Genomic DNA, 20,684 nt, shown 5'->3' with positions numbered 1-20,684 from the left:
GACACATCGGCCAGAAATCTGCAGTGAACATGAAAATACCCATTCAATGCTACTACAACTATGTCTCTTTTAAAAAAAAGAAAGAATATTCCCCTTCTTTCTTCTCTGACCGTACGTGGTCAACTTTGGGAGGTCCCAGCAATGACTTTGTTTTGAAATTCCTCCAAATTCTCCATTTAAAAAGACAAAGATGCTCTTGATTTCATTTCTGAAAAGTCTATTCCAATGTGCTGGCCAATACTTTGCTGATGATGTCAGAAGTTATTCAATATAATCATGATTAACCAAGTTCAAAAATAGTTGACTAGAGGCCTTGATATTTATAACCCAAGCAAAATGGACCTAAGAGTCCTATGTCAGAACACACGTAAGTCCATCAAATATACAATTATCTTGGAAGAAATATAAAAATGTCTTAGGAAAAATAAAAATCATTTGGACATTTATCTGATTTTTTTTTTTTTACGGGAATAGTAGTAAAAATAAGAACAAGGTAAACATATGTGTATTCCAAAGTGGGGAATAGAGAGAAATGAGGACAAAAAGGGGATTGTCTTAATTTTCTGAGGTTTGAAATAAGTAGTTAGTATACTTTTAGGCATAGAATTTTGAAACTGTCAGCCCTAATTCTGCCTGTTTTAAATCTAATCCATGTGATCAAACAATGATTTATGATAGTGCTAAATCATTTACTCTGGCAAGAAGATGATGTCCTTTCCTACAAAAGTCTTTTAGAGTTTTAATCGTTGGTCATTTGACGGCAAAGACAAGATAACCCTTTACTTTTTCATAATAGAAATGATGTTAACATAAAGGAGTTTAAGTAAGTCAAGATTTAGACAGCTTGGCCCCTCAATTTTCCGAGTTTATTCCTAAGAACTACCCTGACAAATGAATGAGTACATGCCATCTTGTAGAGTCCAGAGCTTTGTTAAACACAAATACTGACCTACTTGACTCATCTATAAATCAGTATGGTAAATATATTAACAGTATGGTCATAAATTTAGGAATGCAGAGGCTAAACATTTGTAATAAATTCTGTTTTTTCAGTTTGAGTTTTAAAAAGAATACACTTTTCTGGAGTTTGAGGACCTCTGGCTTTCCTACTCAGCTAGAATAACATTCTAAAAATAATGTATTTTTAACCTACTTGTAAGTCATCTATAACTACATTATGAAATCAGGCTCAAATTTCTAATGTATCATGACAATTGAAAATGTTCATAGGTGGAATGCACGTACTTGCTACAATGTGTACATGCATACATACACATGTGAGCACAAAATCAAGTTCTATGTAGTAAAAGTGGTTCCTAGAGTTGTAGGTTAGGGGTTTTTAAACTTGCTTGCCTTTCGTGAGGGAAATATTTATTTCTGTTTGTTCCATATATTCTACCCAAAATAATTCCTCGTCTGCAGGCTCAGATCTACCCCCATTCCTTAAAGTGATGAGACTGTCAACTGTAATATTTAAACAGCAATACAGTTGGGACTTAGAATGGTCCTGCTGCCTATAAAACAGAGAACCAACCGTAAGTTCTGCAAACGCATGTTGAATAACTGCTTCCTTTCGGTGTCCTCAATTTCATTTCCTCCCCGGGCTCTTTGCTTCTGAACCCCACTCTGGTTTTAACCTGGTTCTAGATTTTGACTCTAAACTTGAACAAACAGGCTGAGATTCTAATCTCTCACATTCAGTTTCCTGCCATTAATTTCCCTCAGAGACGACCTTTTATACCCCCAGAGGTAATCCCTTCTCATATGATCTCTCTATATGGCCCAGTGATCGCATGCACTTAACTTTCACCCTTAAAGTAGTTGTCAGATGGTAAAAATCATGATTCTTTCATGAAGGGAAGTGAAGCCACTGTACAAAGATACTCTTCTGTGATCAACATGCTTCAGTTTGGTTTTGTCTGTTTTCCAGTCCTTGTGGACATAACATCTCATCGTGCAGGGAATCGTAGGGAGACCTAAAACTCATGGAGGAGAGATCCTAAAAGTAGATCTTTCTTCCTTTATTGATGTCAAACAGAAATGTCATTAATATTATGAGGAACCCAGGGAGGATTCACTCTCCAGGTGTCACAAGGGTACCATACTACCTGTGTGACAAGTAGAGGAAACCACTATGACGCCTGCACCATCCCTTTGCAAGTAGTGGGCCAGTTTCCTTTCCATTCTTCACAAAATCCAATGCCATACCTCTGCAGAACCCTAAAATCAGAAATGGGAATTCACCCATTTCTTCTATAGGTTTTCCTTCTGAATATTTACAAGGCCACATGGTGTGGAATGTTGTTGCCCCAGTTAGTTGCTATTCTTAGAGGCTCAAACTTTGATAAATGGAGTATATTATCTACCAGTGTTTATTACAGACAACAGGTCCACTAACCAGTCATGTTCGTGGCAGAAGGATTATGAATGTGGACTTGATCATGGACCTATCCGTCATTTCTGGGTCCATATATGAGCTTGCTATGAGGTGCTATTGGGTTTTTCTGTAATGAGTATAACACAGTCTTAGTCTTGACCTGCATGTTTGCCCTCAGAGCAGTTCTTAGGCACATCTCTTTCCTAATTACTTAGCCACTTTTTAATGCCAAAACGTATCTCAAACACATCTGAATTGATTCCAATTCCAATTCCAATTCAGAGATCATTTCTGAGTAAATTACAGAGAGTTTCTTGCCATGATGTTTGCCTTCTGGAGTAAGAGAAATACTTAAATCTCTAGAGGCTATTAAGCATGCTTTGAATTGGCCCTGATCTCCGGAGACACCAAACACCGCTATGGTTCAAAAGGAAGAGCGGGCACACATACGACTGAGTGATAGGCTAAGATTTACCTTCAGTTCTTACAGTGGCTCTACCAGGTTCATGGAATCCACATAGGTGTAGAAAGAAAGAAGACATTCAAAATTCCAGTAGCTTCTTATCTGGCACATTCCAGCTTTCCCCATCAATTCACATTATGCAGTGGGTCTTCCCCAAAAAGAAAATAGGAAAGGAAAATTTGTACTTCTCTGAATATTACACCCTATATGCACATTTTCTTAGGAAAAAACTGGCAGTACACCTTCAGGATTCTGGGGTTCAAATGTGCAAAATACTCAAGGACTTTTAATTTTACACAGAGAACAAAGTTATGTTTGTTGGAAGGTTATGAATCTAAACAATATATCTTTGCCTCTGCAGTGGTTCTATAGTCAAAGTGTCATTAGACTCATTCCCCTATTTGTGTATTACAAACTCCAGATAACTGAGACAGTATATTTCTAGGCCAGTAAATCCCTATACTTGTTTAATTATGCAGTGAAAAGAAAATGTGTCCTCTTTGATTTCTTTCATTCTATTTTTTATCACCCAATGAATTTATTGCATTTATACTTGTACAGTGATCATCACAATCCAGTCTTATTTCCATCCCACACCCCCGAGACCCCAAGCGCATCACCCTACCCCCCAAACTGCCTCCTTTGGAAGCCATGAGCTTTTCAAAGTCTGTGAGTCAGTATCTGTTCTGCAAAGAAGTTCATTCTGTCCTGTTTTCAGATTCCACATGTCCGTGATAGCATTTGAGTTGCTTTCTCATTGTCTGACTGACTTCCCTTAGCATGATTAATTTCTAGGTCCATCCATGTTGCTAAAAATGCCATTATTTTGTTCCTTTTAATGGCTGAGTAGCATTCCATTGTGGATATGTACCACGTCTTCTTGGATGCACTCCTCTGTGGATGGACATTTAGGTTGTTTCCTTGTCTTGCCTATCGCAAATAGTGCTGCAGTGAACACTGGAGTACGTGTGCCTTTTCGCGTCATGGTTTTGTCTGGATAGATGCCCAGGAGTGGGATGGCTGGGTCAAATGGGAGTTCTATTTCGAGTTTTCTGAGGAATCTCCATACTGTGTTCCACAGTGGTTGCACCAATTTACAACCCCACTAAGAGTGTAATAGGGTTCCTTTTCTTCTCCACACCCTCTCCAGCACGTGTTGTTTGTAGACTTTGGATGATGGCCATTCTGGCTGGTGTAAGGTGGTACCTCATAGTGGTTTTGACTTGCTTTTCTCTAATCATGAGTGATGTTGAACATGTTTTCATGTGTTTTTTTGGCCATCCACATGTCTTCTTTGGAGAGCTGTCTGTTGAGATCTCCTGCCCATTTTTGGATGGGGTTCTTTGTTTTTTGCTATTGAGTGGTAGGAGGTACTTATAAATTTTGGAGATTAATCCCTTGTCAGTCGATTCATTTGCAAAGATTTTCTCCCATTCTGTGGGGTTGCCTTTTCATTTTGTTTAGGGTTTCCTTTGCTGTGCAGAAACTTCTGGTTTGATTAGGTCCCGTTTGTTTCTTTTTGTTTTTACTGTTAATACTCTAAGAGGTGGATCTGAGGAGATGTTGCTGTCCTTTATGTCAGAGAGTGTTTGGCCTATGTTTTCCTCTAAGAGTTTTAGAGTATCTGGTCTTATATCTAGGTCTTTAATCCATTTGGAGTTTGTTTTTTGTGTATGGTGTTAGGGAGTGTTCTCACTGCATTCTTTTCCATGTGGCTGTCCAGTTTTCCCAGCACCACTTATTGAACGGGCTGTCTTTTCCCCCTTGTATGTTCTTGCCTCCTTTGTCATAGATTAGTTGGCTGTAGGTGCGTGGGGTGAATTCTGGGCTTTCTCCCCTGTTCCACTGATCTACAATTCTGTCTTTGTGCCAGTATCCCATGGTTTTGATGACTGTTGTTTAGTAGTATAGTCTGAAGTCTGGGAGCCCGATTCCTCCAGCTGCATGTTATTTCTCCTTTTTCATGTCTAATTTTATTGATATGAGTCCTCTTTCTTTTTTCTTGATAAGTCTGCATATTGGTTAATCAATTTTCTTGACTTTTCAAAGAACCAGCTTTTTGTTTCATTGATCTTTCCTATGGTTTTCTTTGTTTCTATTTCCTTGATTTCTGCTCTGACCTGTATGATTTCTTTCCTTCTGCTAACTTTAGGTCTTGTCTGTTCTCTCCCGAGCTGCTTTGGATGTAAAGTCTGCTTGTTTACTTGAGCTTTTTTCTTGTTTCCTGAGGTGGGCTTGCATTGCAATAAACTTTCCTCTTAGAACGGCTATTGCTGCATCCCATAGGTTTGGAGGGTCATATCTTTGTTGTTGTTTGCTTGTAGGTATTTTTAAATTTCCTCTTTGATTTCTTCAGTGATCCATTGGTTGTTTCTTTTTTCTTTCTTTCCTTTTTTTTTTTTTGTCTTTTTTGCTATTCCTTGGGCCGCTCCTATGGCATATGGATGTTCCCAGGCTAGGGTTCCAACCCGAGCTGTAGCCACCGCCCTACGCCAGAGCCACAGCAATGCGGGATCTGAGCCACGTCTGCAACCTACACCACAGCTCATGGCAACGCCAGATCGTTAACCCACTGAGCAAGGGAAGGGGACTGAACCCGCAACCTCATGGTTCCTAGTCAGATTCGTTAACCACTGCGCCACGATGGGAACTCCCCATTGGTTGTTTCATAGCATGTTGTTGAGTCTCCACGTGTTTGTGGTTTTTGCAGTTTTTTCTTTTTTTTTTTTTTTCTTTTCTTTTTTCCCCGCTGTACAGCATGGGGATCAAGTTCTTCTTACATGTATGCATTTTCCCCCCCACCCTTTGTTCTGTTGCAATATGAGTATCTAGACATAGTTCTCAATGCTAGTCAGCAGGATCTCCTTGTAAATCTATTCTAAGTTGTGTCTGATAACTCCAAGCTCCTGATCCCTCCCACTCCCTCCCTCTCCCGTCGGGCAGCCACAACTGTATTGTCCAAGTCCATGATTTTCTTTACTGTGGAGATGTTCATTTGTGCTGGATATTAGATTCCAGTTATATGTGATATCATATGGTATTTGTCTTTGTCTTTCTGGCTCACTTCACTCAGTGTGAGAGTCTCTAGTTCCATCCATGTTGTTGCAAATGGCATTATGTCATTCTTTTTTTATGGCTGAATAGTATTCCATTGTGTATATATACCACCTCTTCCCAATCCAATCATCTGTCGATGGACATTTGGGTTGTTTCCATGTCCTGGCTATTGTGAATAGTGCTGCAATGAACATGCGGGTGCGTGTGTCTCTTTTAAGTAGAGTTTTGTCCAGATATATGCCCAAGAGTGGGATTGTGGAGTCATATGGTAGTTCTATGTATAGATTTCGAAGGTACCTCCAAACTGTTCTCCATAGTGGCTGTAGCAGTTTACATTCCCACCAACAGTGCAGGAGGGTTCCCTTTTCTCCACAGCCCCTCCAGCACTTGTTATTTGTGGACTTATTAAGGATGGCCATTCTGACTGGTGTGAGGTTGTATCTCATGGTTGTTTTGATTTGCATTTCTCTTATAATCAGCGATGTTGAGCATTTTTTCATGTGTTTGCTGGCCATCTGTGTATGTTCCTTGGCGAAGAGTCTATTCAGGTCTTTTGCCCATTTTTCCATTGGTTGATTGGCTTTTTTGCTGTTGAGTTGTTGTATAAGTTGCTTATATATTCTAGCAATTAAGCCCTTGTCAGTTGCATCGTTTGAAACTATTTTCTCCCATTCTGTAAGTTGTCTTTTTGTTTTCTTTCGGGTTTCCTTTGCTGTGCAAAAGCTTTTCAGTTTGATGAGGTCCCATGGGTTTATTTTTGCTCTAATTTCTATTGCTTTGGGAGACTGACCTGAGAAAATATTCATGATGTTGATGTCAGAGAGTGTTTTGCCTATGTTTTCTTCTAGGGGTTTGATGGTGTCCTGTCGTATATTTAAGTCTTTCAGCCATGTTGAGTGTATTTTTGTGCATGGTGTGAGGGTGTGTTCTAGTTTCATTGCTTTGCATGCAGCTGTCCAGGTTTGCCAGCAATGCTTGCTGAATAGACCTTTTTCCCCCATATTATGCTCTTGCCTCCTTTATCAAGAGTAATTGACCATAGGTGTCAGGGTTTATTTCCGGGTTCTCTATTCTGTTCCATTGGTCTGTCTGTCTGTTTTGCTACCAGTACCACACTCTTTTGATGACTGTGGCTTTGTAATATTCCTTGAAGTCTGGGAGAGTTATGCCTCCTGCTTGGTTTTTGCTTCTCAGGATTGCTTTGATGATTCTGGGTCTTTTGTGGTTCCATATAAATGTTTGGATCGTTTGATCTAGTTCTGTGCAAAATGTCATGGGTAATTGGATAGGGATTGCATTGAATCTGTAGATTGCTTTAGGTAGTATGGCCATTTTTACAATATGGATTTTTCCAATCCATGAACATGGAATATCTTTCCATTTCTTTACATCTTCCTTAATTTCTTTGATTAATGTTTCATAGTTCTTGGCATATAGGTCCTTTACCTGCTTTGTCAGGTATATTCCGAGGTATTCGATTTTTGAGGTGCATTTTAAAAGGTATTGTATTGTTGTATTCCTTGTCTAATATTTCATTGGCGCTATACAGAAATGCAACTGACTTCTGCATGTTAATCTTATATCTTGCTACTTTGCTGAATTTGTTAATCAGTTCCAGTAGTTTTTGGGCTGAGTCCTTCGGGTTTTCTATGCATGGTGTCATGTCATCTGCACACAGTGACAGTTTTGTCTTTTCTCTTCCCATTTATTTCTTTTGTTTGTTTGTCTAATTGCTGTGGCTAGGACTTCCAAAACTACGTTGAAGAGCAGTGGTGAGAGTGGGCATCCTTGTCTTGTTGCGGATTTGAGTGGGAAGGCTTTCAGTTTCTCCCCGTTGAGTATTATATTTGCTGTGGGTTTGTCATAAATCGCTTTGATTATGTTCAGGAGTGTTCCCTCTATACCCACTTTTGAGAGTTTTTAAAATGAATGGATGTTGGACTTTGTCAAATGCTTTTTCTGCGTCTATTGAGATGATCATATGATTTTTGACTTTTCTTTTGTTAATGTCGTGTATGACGTTGATTGATTTGCATATGTTGAACCACCCTTGCGAACCTGGGATGAACCCCACGTGGTCATGTTGTACGATCTTTTTGATATGTTGTTGGATTTGGTTGGCTAAGATTTTATTGAGAATTTTTGCATCTATATTCATCAATGATATTGGGCGATAGTTTTCTTTTTTGGTGGTATCTCTGTCTGGTTTTGGAATTAGGGTGATGGTGGCATCATTGAATGTCTTTGGGAGTATTCCTTCTTCTTCAACCTTTTAAAAGAGTTTAAGGAGGATGGGCACCAGATCCTCTTTATAGGTTTGGTAGGATTCACCTGTGAAGCCATCTGTCCTGGACTTTTATTTCTAGGGAGTGTTTTTATGACTTCTTCAGTTTCATTTTCTAGTGATGGGTCTGTTCAGTTGGTCTGTTTCTTCTTGATTCCAGTGTTGGCAGGCTGTAAGATTCTAGAAAGTTGTCCATTTCTTCCAGATTGTCAAATTTGTTGGCATATAGTTGTTTCATAGTATTCTCTTATGGTTTCTGTATTTCTGCAGTGTTCCGTTGTGATTTCTCCTTTTTCATTTCTAATTTTGGTTATTTGGGTTCTTTCTCTCCTCCTTTTAGTGAGTCTGGCCAGGGGTTTGTCAATTTTGTTTACCTTTTCAAAGGAGCAGCTCTTGGTTTTATTAATTTTCTCTATTGTCTTTTGAATCTCTGTTTTAAGGATTTCCTCTTTGATCTTTATATTTCCTTCCTTCTGCTGACTTTAGGTCTTTTTTTGTTCTTGTTTTTCTAATTCATTTAGGTGGAGGGTTAAGTTGTCAATTTGAGATCTTTCTTCTTTTTTTGAGGAAGGCCTGTATGGCTATGAATTTCCCTCTGAGCACTGCTTTTGTGGTGTCCCATAGATTTTGAGAGGTTGTGCCTTCATTATCATTTGTCTTGAGGTCCTTTTTAATTTCCTTCTCGATTTCCTCATTGACCCACTGGTTTTTTAGTAGCATGTTGGTTAGTCTCCATGTAGTAGGTTTTTCTCATTTCTTTTCCTGTGGTTGATTTCTAGTTTCATGCCATTGTGGTCAGAGAAGATACTTGAGATAATTTCTATGCTCCTAAATTTGTTGAGATTAGCTTTGTTCCCTGATATGTGGTCGATTCTTGAGAATGTTCTATGTACATTTGAGAAGAATGTGTATTCTGATTTTTTTGGATGTAGTGTCCTGAAGATATCAATGAAGTCTAATTTTCTATTGTTCCTTTAGGGTCTCTGTTGCTTATTTGTTTCTGTCTAGAGGATCTGTCCATTGGTGTGAGGGGGGTATTAAAGTCTCCGACTATGATTGTTTTCCCATCAATTTCTCCCTTTGTGTCTGTTAATATTTGTTGTATGTATCTGGGTACTCCTGTATTTTGGGCAATATATGTGACGATAGTAACATCCTCTCCTTGGGTGGATCCCTTAATCATTAAATAGTGTCCTTCTTTGTCTTTCTTTATGTCTTTTGTTTTAAAGTCTGTTTTGTCTGATATGAGCATTGCGACTCCTGCTTTCCCGTCATGTCTATTGGCGAGAAATATTTTTCCCCACCCTTTCACTTTCAGTCTATATGTGTCCTTTGCCCTAAGGTAAGTTTCTTGTAGGCAGCATATTGAAGGTTTTTGCCTTTTTATCCACTCAGCCACTCTGTGTCTTTTGATTGGAGCATTCAGTCCATTGACATTTAAGGTGATAATTGATAGATGATTATTTATTGCCATTTGAAACCTCATTTTCCAGTTAACTCTATGATTTCCCCACTCTTCCCTTTCTTTTTTGGTTGGATAGTCTCAGATTATTTCTGCTTGAGGCTTTTTCTTTTCATTTTTTGCAAATGTAATGTTGGTTTTCGCTTGTGGGTTGCCCTGTTTTTTTAAGTATGTTAACCCCTTCCTATAATTGTGTGTTTTAGCCTGATAGTCCTATAGGTTCAAACACTTCATTACCATTCTAAAATTAAGAAAAAAAAAAGAAAAAAATTTTTAAAAGGAGTCTATTTATTTCCTTATTTCCCTTGCCCAGATTTTATGATTTTGATGACTCTTTTTTTTTGTTTTTAATTTTATTTTATTTTAAACATGTTCACGATTAAATCTGTATGCTGGCTTATTTGAGTGACTGCTCTCTGATTATGGTTTCCTCAATCCTAGTTCTTCCTCTTCTTTTTTTTTTTTTTCTTTTTCCTCCTCCCTTTCTTTTTGGTTTAGAGAAGCCCTTTCTGTATTTCTTTTAGCCTGGGTTTTGTATTGCTGTATTCTTTTAGCTTTTGTTTGTTGGAAAAAAAATTTTATTTCCCCTTCTATTTTAAATGATATTCTTGCCGGATAGAGTATTCTAGGTTGCATAGTTTTTCCTTTAGCACTTTAAATATCTCTTGCCATTCCCTCCTGGCCTGTAGTGTTTCTGTAGAGAAATCAGCTGATTACCTTATAGGGGTTCCCTTGTTGTTAACATTCTGCTTTTCTCTGGCTGCCTTTAGGATCCTCTCTTTATCACTAACTTTTGCCATTTTTATTAGAATGTGTCTTAGTGTGGGTCTATCTGGGTTCAATTTGTTTGGGGCCCTCTGTGCTTCCTGTGTCTTGAACACAGTATCCTTTAGATTTGGGGCGTTTCCAGCAATAATTTCTTCAAATATATTTTCCATCCCCTTATCTTTTTCTGCTCCTTCTGGAATTCTTCTTATGCGTATATTGGCCCACTTTATATTATCCCATAGGTCTCTTATATTGCTTTCCTGTTTTTTGATTTGGTTTTCTGTCTGCTGACCTGATTGGGTGATTTCCATTATTCTATCACCCATGTCACTGATTCATTCTTCTGCATTATTCCTTCTGGTTTTTACCACCCTTAGCTCAGTTTGTAGCTCTGCAAATGAATTTTCTAGTATTTCTTGGCTCCTCCTTATATTTTCTAGATCCTTTCTGAGGGAGTCTGCATTACGGTTCATATCTTCTCTTAATTCCTTCAGTATTTTGACTATTTCTCTTTTGAACTCCAGGTCTGTCAGACTGCAGAGACGTGTGTCTTCATTGACTGCTTTAGGTGAGTTCTTCAACTTGCTTGTTGTTTTCTTTTTCCTGGTGGAGTTGTACTCTCCGTGGCCGGGCAGTGTTTGCCTTGCCACTCCCGTGGAATGTTTCCAGAGGGCTGGCATTGTTGGTCGGTCTTCTTTGAGGCAGTGTGGTTTTTCTGGAGGGTGGGCAGGACTGACAGGGTGTCTCTGAAGCAAAGGAGGACTTCCTGAGGGCAGACAGGACTGGGAGGTCCACACTACGATGGGAGAAAATTTCACTCAGCCAGGCAGGTGTTTTGGGGCTGTGGGGCTCTTGCAGGGGGCTGGCGGTGCTGGGCAGCTGTTCCACAGGAGTGTAGCGCCGCCCAAGGGCTGGGCAGCTATCTGGGTCACTGAGAACCCAAGAGGTGTTCCCCAGCGCATCCCCACAGGAAGGACTGTCCGAGAATGTAGGCAGCTCATTTCACGGCCCAGCCAAGCTTGTTCTAGCTTTTCTGGGCTGCAGGACTTTTTCTGGGAGCTGGCAGTGTTTGGTGCTGCTCTGCGGTGGTGTAGCCCTTCCAAAGGGCAAGCAGGCCAGGGCAGGGAGAGCCCCTGTGGTGGTAGGCTTCCAGCACTTGTTGAGGCCAGCCCTCCTGGATGGCAGGCAGCCCCAGGTCTGGTGCATGCGTGCGTAAGGGGTGGCGGGTGGGGGATGCCCTGGGAAGCATAGCTTTCTGATAGCTGGTGGGCCAGTAAGCTCTCTGTGGCATGGGGAGTATTCTATGGGGGCCCACCTCTTCTCTCCCCTCCCCAACACTGGTGCGGACCCAGCTCTTCTCCCAGGTTCCCTTTGATGTGGCTTTCCACTTCCCCACCCTTAGCATATTGCTCCCTCCCCCCGTGACGCTCCGCTTTCTAGGCTCCCAGGCAGTCTCTGTCCCATCAAACTTGACAGACTGGTTTCTGGACCTCCCAAGCAGTCCACTCCACCCTGCCCACAGCCCTTTCCTGGGGACTAACCTCCAGAGCCGAGGTCTCGATGCCCAGCCCCCACCCAAGTGTCTCAATTTTTGGTGACTGTGCCAGTAGTTCAGATGATCTGTTCAGCTCTTGCTTTGCTTTTCGGAACTCCGACTTACTGCTACACTCTTCTCTGCATCTGCAGATTCCTCCGCTTTGGTTGATCTTTCCGTCGAGTAGGTGGCTTTCCAGGGTGTGGGATCCCTTTCTCCTCCACAGTTCCCTTTCGGGAGCGCTCGTCCGGCTCGGATTCACCTTCTTTCACTCTCTGCTTTTCTCTTATTTTACCTAGTAATGTCCCGAGATTCTTGCCATTATTGGAGTTTAGGTTCTTCTGCCAGCGATTGGTTGCTGTTCTGTGGGAGTCGTTTATCCTGTCGATGTGTTTTGTGTGTGTGTGTTTGTGGGAGAGGGCGAGGCTGTCCCCCTACTCTTCCGCCATCTTGCCTCCCCCTTGCGGTTTTTTTCTTGTTGTTGATTTCCAGTCATAGACTGTTGTGGTCGGAAAAGATGCTTGATGTGATTTCAGTTTTCTTAAGTTACTGAGGTTTGATTTGTAACCAAGAATGTGATCAGTCTTAGAGAATGTTCCATGCGCCCTTGAGAAGAATGTGTATTCTGCTGCTTTTGGATGGAATGTCCTATAAATATCTATTAAGTCCATCTGGTCTAATGCTTCATCCAGGGCCTGTGTTTCCTTATTGATTTTCTGGGTGGATGATCTGTCCATTGCTGTAAGTGGGGTGTTCATGTCCCCCACTCACACTGTGCTATTGTTGATTTGTCCTTTTAAGGTTGTTAGCAGTTGCCTTATATACTGTGGTGAGCCTAGGTTGAGTGTGTAGATATTTAAAATTGTTATATCTTCTTGGATGGATCCTTCAGTCATTATGTAGTGACCTTCCTTGTCCCTTAAAATATTCTTCATTTTAAAGTCTATTTTGTCTGGCATGAGTATTGCTACTCCAGCTTTCAATATGTGTCTCAGGGCATTCCTCCTTGGGTTTATATTATATGGTACTCATTGTGCTTCCTGGATTTGAGTGAGGGGATCCTTTCCCATGTTAGGGAAGTTTTGGGCTATTATCTCTTGGAATATTTTTTCCATCCCCTTCGCTCCGTCTTCTCCTTGTGGCACCCCTATGATACAGATGTTGGTGCATTTAACATTGTCCCAGAGTTCTCTGAGACTCTCTTCATTTGTTTTCAATCTTTTTTCTTTTCTGTTCTGCATCTGTGATTTCCACTAATCTGTCCTCCACCTTGCTTCTTCGTTCTTCTGCCTCGCCTGTATTCTGCCGTTGGCTGCTTCTAATGACTTTCTTATTTACGTTATTGTATTTTGCATCTTTTCTTGCTTAAGTTTTAAATCTTGTATTTCTTTGCTCAGTGTTTCCTGTAAGTTATCCATCTTTGCCTCCGGTTTATTTCCACTGTCTTGCATCATCTTCAGCATCAACAATCTAAAGTCTTTTTCCTGGAGGCTGAGAATCTCCTGATCCCTTAGCTGATTTTCTGGGGTTTTTCCTTTCTGCCTCATTGGAGTTGTAGATCTCTGCCTTTTCATTTTTATATGTTTTTGATGTGGTGACCTTTATACAGATAATAGAGTTGTAGCCTCTCCTACTTCTGGTGTCTGCCCCCCTTGTGGCTGATGTTGGTATGGGGGCTTGCTATAAGCGTCCTGATGGGAGGGACTGATGCCTGCCCACTGGTAGGTAGAGCTGATTCCTATCCCTCTGGTGGGTGGGGCTTTGTCTCTGGGTGAGATTAGAGGTGGCTGTGTGCCTGGGGGGTCTTTAGGCCTCCTGTTTACGGAGGGGTGGGGCTGTGATCCCACCTGGATTGTAGTTTGTCCTGGGGCTTCTCAGCACTGATGGGTGGGGCCAGATTTCCCCAAATGGCCACCTCTAGAGATATGCAGGCTGCTGACTATTCCCATCTGCAAACTAAACCACAGACCATGGCAACACGGGATCCTTAACCCACTGAGCAAGGCCAGGGATTGAACTTGCATCCTCATGGATGCTAGCCAGATTCACTTCTGCTGAGCCATGACGGGGACTCCATGAACTTTATTTAGAATTAGAAAACTTATATTTAAATCTCCCAGCTTTAGCATCTTTTAAAGTGGACATATCCTCTCCTTCTTGGAGCTAAGAGATTCTTTAGCTCTTTAGAGCTTCTTTCCTGTCTAGAACATGTAGCAGAATTACCAGTAAGAGAAATACAAGAGAAATCATTCTGATCACATGAACATTCAAATAAAACCAGAGGAAAAATCCAAAAATCTAGCCTTAATTGACTGTACATCACATGATGATGCATTTTCTTAACATTATTTACAAATTAGTATGGATTTGTGTTTAACTTTAAGCCGCCTCTTTTGATACTCTCAAAAAGAAATTTGGAAACTCTCATTCTGGGAAGTTTTTGGTTGTTGTTTTTTTTTTTTCTAACTTATTAAATGTATCCCCTTCTTTTTCTCCTTCGAAACAGTGGTATTTCATTTTCATCTTTACCACAAAGTACACAATTCAAAGTTCAGCCCCACCTACTATAAACTGATTGAGCAGGTCAAGGGAGGACCTTTGGATTGTCAGTTTCATGCACTTAAGTGGCTTATGCCCAGATTTAATTTGAGCAAGAATTGATCATGAAGTCTATGAAAGGCATCTGGGTCTTTTTGATGCCGCATCTATGTTTCCTTGACTCCGGAAGGACTGGGGAAGTACTTGTATGACCTGCAAATTTCAGCCATCAGATTAATTTAAACATTATTCCGGAAGAACTTCACCTTCGTGGGCACGAGGCAACCATCCTAGTACTTCCACCAAGCCTTCTGCTTGATCATACCAAGATCCCCTTTAAGGTGGAGATCTCCCAACTGCCAGTAACAAAAGAGGCTTTCACGGAAGAGCCTGGTAGTGGTCTCTGTACAAGTTCTTTTTAAGTTCCAAAACTCTCATGGTCGAACACCCAAGTAGAACTAACAAAACTGATCAGCAGTTTACTAATATCAGACAAAAAGTATGTGACAGCACTGTTACACACAAGGAGTTTCTCAGCAGGCTACAGGCAGCTAAGGTTGATGTCTGCATTTCTGGCCCTTGAAGTTTTTGTGGGGAGTTGGTGGCTGAGCTCTTCGGTGTTCCATGTGAAACTCTTTTCGGTTTTCCTATGGGAATGTCTGGAGTTCCCACTGTGGCTCAGTGGAAGCGAATCTGAAGAGCATCCGTGAGGACACAGGTTCCAGCCCTGGCCTCGCTCAGTGGGTGCAGGTTCTGGCATTGCCGTGACCTGTGGTGTCAATGAGAGATTGTGTGCTGGACTTCTTGTGCCTTCTTCATATGTTCCTGGCAGCCTGTCGAGACTGACAGACAAGACGACCTTCTGCAGAGGCTGGAGAACTGGCTTTCCTATACAATGAGTGCAATGATATGTTCATATTATATATTTCTGGAGTGGGATGTGTATTATAGCAAAGTTTTAGGGAAGATTACTTTGCATGTAATCGTGTTTCTTGCTTCACATATAAAATGTAAATATTTATCTGACTGTATGAAAAGTGACGGAAGGTGTTTTTAAGTGAGCAACCAAGCTCCTGTTGCCTTCTCATTTTGTTGATCATTTCTTATGCTGAGCCAAAGCACCTTATTTTAAAGGAGTTCCATTTATTTTTAACTGTATTGCTTATGCTTTTGGTGTCATATTTAGAGACTCATTGGCAAGACACATGTCAAGAAATGTTTCTTCTCTGTGTGAGGAATTTTCTGGCTTCAGGTCTTACACTTAAGTCTCTAATTGATTTCAAGTTAATTTTGGTAGTGCAGTGAGATGGGGGTCTCTTTTCATTCTTTTGCATGTAAATGTCACATGTTTTCAGCAAGAGTTATTTAAAGGACTGTCTTTCCTCATTGACTACCTTTTATGCCCTTGGGAAATAGCAGGTTTTGTTTTGTTTTACTTTTTCTTTTGTTTTTTCCTTCTTTGCCAGGTTGGCTTTGGCCCTTTGGGGTCTTTGTAGTTCCACATGAATTTGAAAATTGTTTTCTTTGTTGCTATTTTCACAGAAGTATCTCTGTTACCCTATCATTACTCTAAAAATCTATTCTTAAAAAATTCAAAATTTCCTTTATGGTTGTGGTCTCTTGTTGTACATAACCACTTCCCTTTTCCTTTTTTCAAGTATCTGCTCTAAATTTTCTCTGAGAAATTATTTCTTCAACAACTCAAAAACAATATGAGACCCTGGAGTTCCTGCCATGGCTCAGTGGAAACACATCTGACTAGCATCCATGAGGATGCAGGTTCAATCCCTGGCCTCGCTCAGTGGGTTAAGGGTCTGGTGTTGCCGTGAGCTGTGGTGTAAGGTCACAAACATGGCTGAGATCTGGCATTGCTGTGGCTGTGGTGTAGGCCAGCAGCTGCAGCTCCAATTCAACCCCAGCCTGGGAACCTCCATATACTGGCGTGCACCCCCAAAATAAAAAAGACTCAAAAAACCCAGCATGAGACCCTAAAAATTGTGGACAGAAACCACTGCACCTATCGTCACTCACCTACATTCAGAGTCCAAGTTACAAAAGGCAAAACTGAGAAAGGATAAACTTAAAATCTCACCCTGGTGACAATGTCCGAGTCATGGACCAAGCAGTGACTGATCTACAGCTGGATCGAAGTTGTTTGTGTACTTCTGGTTCCAGCAGAAGTTTGATCCTAGTCTTGGAATCTCTCTTTTATAGTGAAGCATTAGTGGTGATAGGATATGATTCTGTCTCTTCGTCCTTCCTAGCTCTTGGCACCTTAGAATATTCTTTTGGGAAACATATCAATAACCTGAGAAAGAAGAATAAAGGCTCAATAAATAGAAGACAAACATTTATTTCACTCCCATAAATTTTAAAATGCTATCAGATAGAGATTGCCGCTCAGGATCAATTTAGGATCTCCCTTGTATAGTGTATTCCAAGCATATTTTTCAAATTTTAAAAGTATAACTCATAACTTACACGATTGCCAATTGAATCATGTAATGGATACATTCAAATAACTGAAGAGGAAACTAGTAAGATGGCATCTATTTCAAAAATATTTTGAGGAATTATTTATAAATAGATTTTGGAGAAAATGGAATGTGAGGATAGTACTATTAGGATAGACACAAAAATGACTCATTTCCTATAGGGCAAAAATATCATAATGTAGGGGATGATCTTTTCTACAAAATACAAATAGGCAAGTTAACATTTAACTTCACAGTATCTAACCCAGACATCAATATTAAATAACAAAGCAAAACATAGGCACATTTTCCTAAAGGGGCAAATAGTCCTTTAATATTTCCGTATTCAACAAATTGCCACAGCATGATATCAAATGTGGTATTGCTTTTGGAAATAAGTTTCTAAAAATGTGTTTATCCAGTCAATTGTATTTCTTAGCTTTCCTGCTATATTGTCTTCATCTCAATAAAATGCATTAGGAATTCTAGATTAATCACGAAGGAGTGAAGAATTGAAAGGAAAAAAAATATCCGGTATGAAAGAATGTAAATCCATTCTTTCAATGGAAATCCACTCTATCAACCATGTGATGCTACAATTCCACTCCTAGGTTTATGACTAAGGTTAACGAACATATGTGTCCACATAAAACATACACTTGAATGCTCAGGGCACGATTATTCATAGCAGGCACATGTGAAGACAATGCAGATATTCATCACCTGATGAATGAATAAACAAAATGAAGTCTATCCATTTAAAAACATTATTCAAAAAGGAATGAAGTACTGATATATACTACCACATGGATGAACTTGGAAAAAATATGCTAAGTGAAAGAAGGGAGCCCAAAAGACCACATGATATATGATTTCATTTAAAGTAAGTGAAACAAGCTCATTCTAGGAAAGGCAAATAAAGAAAGAAAGTAGATTAGTGGTTGTCAGGGGCTGAGACGAGGGAGAAAGGAGAATGGCTGCCAATGGGTATAGGACTTCGGGGGGGGGGGAAATGAAAATTTCTAAAATGTAATAGTATTGATTGTTTCACAATGTTACAAATTATACTAAAAACTACACAGCTGTTATGTAATGGCATGGCACATAAATTTCCTCGCAACAAAGCAGCCATAAAATTGGTGTGGGAGTAAAATAAAGCATTTCACAGAGTGAATAAGGTTATACACATGATTGACATCAACAAGGTGCTGAGATGGAATATGCACTGATTAGGAAATGGATATGATAACTTTGTCATTACCAGAATCAAACCCCTAACTAACTGAGATTTTTCATGGTCTCTACTGTGAATAGATGCTCCTGGTCCATTCAAAACCCCTCATATTTTCTAATCAACACTTTAGCATACTTAGAACATCAAGGAAAATATTCAAAAAGTCGTGTGATGAGACCATGTAGCTATGGTTTCCTGGTATCAGTGATATGGAGTACACAGTTCAAAAGGACACCAAAATTCTAGGCAAGGTTCCATCCACTACAATAACTGAGCAGAATTCAGAAGTGAGCTCTGGTACCAAACTAAGGAACATAATTTAATTCAGAATCACTAACTTGAGTTCTTGTTCTGCTAAAGTTCATTTGGTAGACACTTCAGGTCAAAGGACCCCTTTTGTACTGCTCGTAGGCTCAATATGTCAACACAGCAAATATTTCATCACTAGGTGACTATGGATGGGTGTATCTTCACTAAGGAGGGCAGGGTCTTGGGAAAAGGCACTATGATTATGAATACCAAATAAGATGATCGCTTTTAAATTTTTATTAAAAGATTTCCATTCTAGATACGATATAGTTACTTGTGGCCGTACATTTCCAAACACGAGGGGAAAAAAGATGAATAAATTATAAAAGCTCTTTTTTGAAGACACAGAGAGCTTTGGAGCAAGGAGGATGAGATAAATTGGAATTCCAGGAGAGGAGGAGACTACAATAGCAGGCTGAGGGTCACTGGCTGAGTGTCCTGTTCCATGCTAGGAGCAGGTGAGGAGTCTGAGCATGGAGTAGGGCTCAGGTTGGCTCACGCTGAAAGGCTTTATTGGCAGAGAGAAAGCAGCAGGCTTTTGGCTGCGTTCCATACTTACATCTGTGTGTGGTTATTCATCATCTCAGTATTGTGTAGTCACGGGGAAAGCCCAGTTGATTTCTCATCGGTTACATAGGACCAATATTGGTTCTTTAAGGATTTTTCTTAGAAATTCACTGGTAAGACATTTTCCATTTAACCTGTCAGTTTGGTTTTGCTCCATCATCTTTCAGTTTGTTCAGGAAAACCTACCACCTTATGTGAGGTTATGGGGAAAGCTGAAATGTGGTTAATTCAAACTTATCGGTATACTGAATTTCTTCACCCTTATTAACCTAATTTTGAATTTGTTGGAGGACTGCACTGCAAGCCTTTGAAGCCCCTACCTAAGATGATTAAATGTGCTTAGTTTTGCATGTTTGAGTATTTACCTCCTGGAATGACTTCTAGTTTATTACTTACAGTATTTGGCCTTCAAATTGAAAACTCGGACATAGGAATCAATGGGAATGATCCACGTGGGCTATTATAAGACCAGGAGTATTAATAACATAATCATGGTAGCCACTGGTGTTCCGCAAATATGCCAACTCCTTGACGAAAGTAGTATTTCTAGCCACCAAGTTTGGGATAACTGTCCAATACTCCATGGGAAATGAGTATGAGCTGAAGTGCATCATTTCCAGGTTCAACGCTTAACTATCAGTCTCCAGATAGTCCAGAGGTCTCTTTCCCTCTCTTCTGTCAATGGGAGTGTGTTCCTAACTGGCTGCTCTGTCAAGCTGAGTCCTTGTTGAAGAAATGTAAGAAATAGCTGCTGCTGAATATATTGACACATGGCATGAGAAGAAATAAGCCCCCGAGATTTTGGAATGTCACGTTATTTAGCAAAGTCTTGTCGAAGGAATAATCAATAGCGGGGAAATTACAATACTTTTAGGAAAATAATTCAAACAGAGATGTGATGGCCCACCCAAAGTCTGGGCAGAAGTTCAGTCATGATGAACTATTTGGTTTGAATAGAGAGAGAGAAATTCGCCTGGAGAGATGATCAGAGAATCAGTTATGAAAAAACAAATGGGCACTCCTGAGTAATCTTTACTTCAAATTCAAGGTCAATGAGGGATCAATGTATAATTTTTAAGCAGTAATGTGACACAGCTCACACTATCATAAATATTGAGTATTGAATTATTTGGAATGGAGCAAGATTTAAAGCAGGGAAATGAGCTGAAATATAGGTGCAATAGTTCCTGCAAGACTTTCTAGAGATCCGAACTACAATATGATAGCAATTTTTAGTATAAATGGAGAGATTCAGGGAGTATTTGCAAAGAAAATCAATAGGATTTTCTGATAGGCTGGAAGTGGAAATTAAGTGACAGTATTCCAAAATTATTCCTTGGCTCTTGTTGTATGTGACAACGATGTATACGTCATCCCTTTATGCATTTACGTATTTCTGTATTGATTGGTAGAGGCCACTTAGTAGAGAATATTGTCATCTAGTAAGAAGAAGTAAAGGGGAACAGTTGTTTGGGAAAATTACTTGTTCATATTGGGGGGGATGTGGAATGAGGTACAATGCAGTATCTGGCAAGCAGCTATTAAATACGTTGTCTAATCTCAAGGGACAGATTATGCAGTATTTGCTGTTTCTAAAATTGATAGACTCTTTTTAGA

General features: G+C 40.0%; 1 pseudogene; it reads left to right on the top strand.

Annotated features, from left to right (window-relative positions):
- Nucleotides 1-14,608: 14,608 nt before the first annotated feature.
- Nucleotides 14,609-19,410, top strand: LOC125137436 (UDP-glucuronosyltransferase 2C1-like; annotated as a pseudogene).
- The last annotated feature ends 1,274 nt before the right edge of the window (nt 19,411-20,684 follow it).

Source organism: Phacochoerus africanus, chromosome 10 (assembly GCF_016906955.1).
Source record: "Phacochoerus africanus isolate WHEZ1 chromosome 10, ROS_Pafr_v1, whole genome shotgun sequence".
In the NCBI taxonomy this organism is placed as follows: Eukaryota; Metazoa; Chordata; class Mammalia; order Artiodactyla; family Suidae; genus Phacochoerus; species Phacochoerus africanus.
The sequence above is the reverse complement of the archived record's forward strand: the minus strand, read 5'-3'. Positions and strand labels throughout refer to the sequence as shown.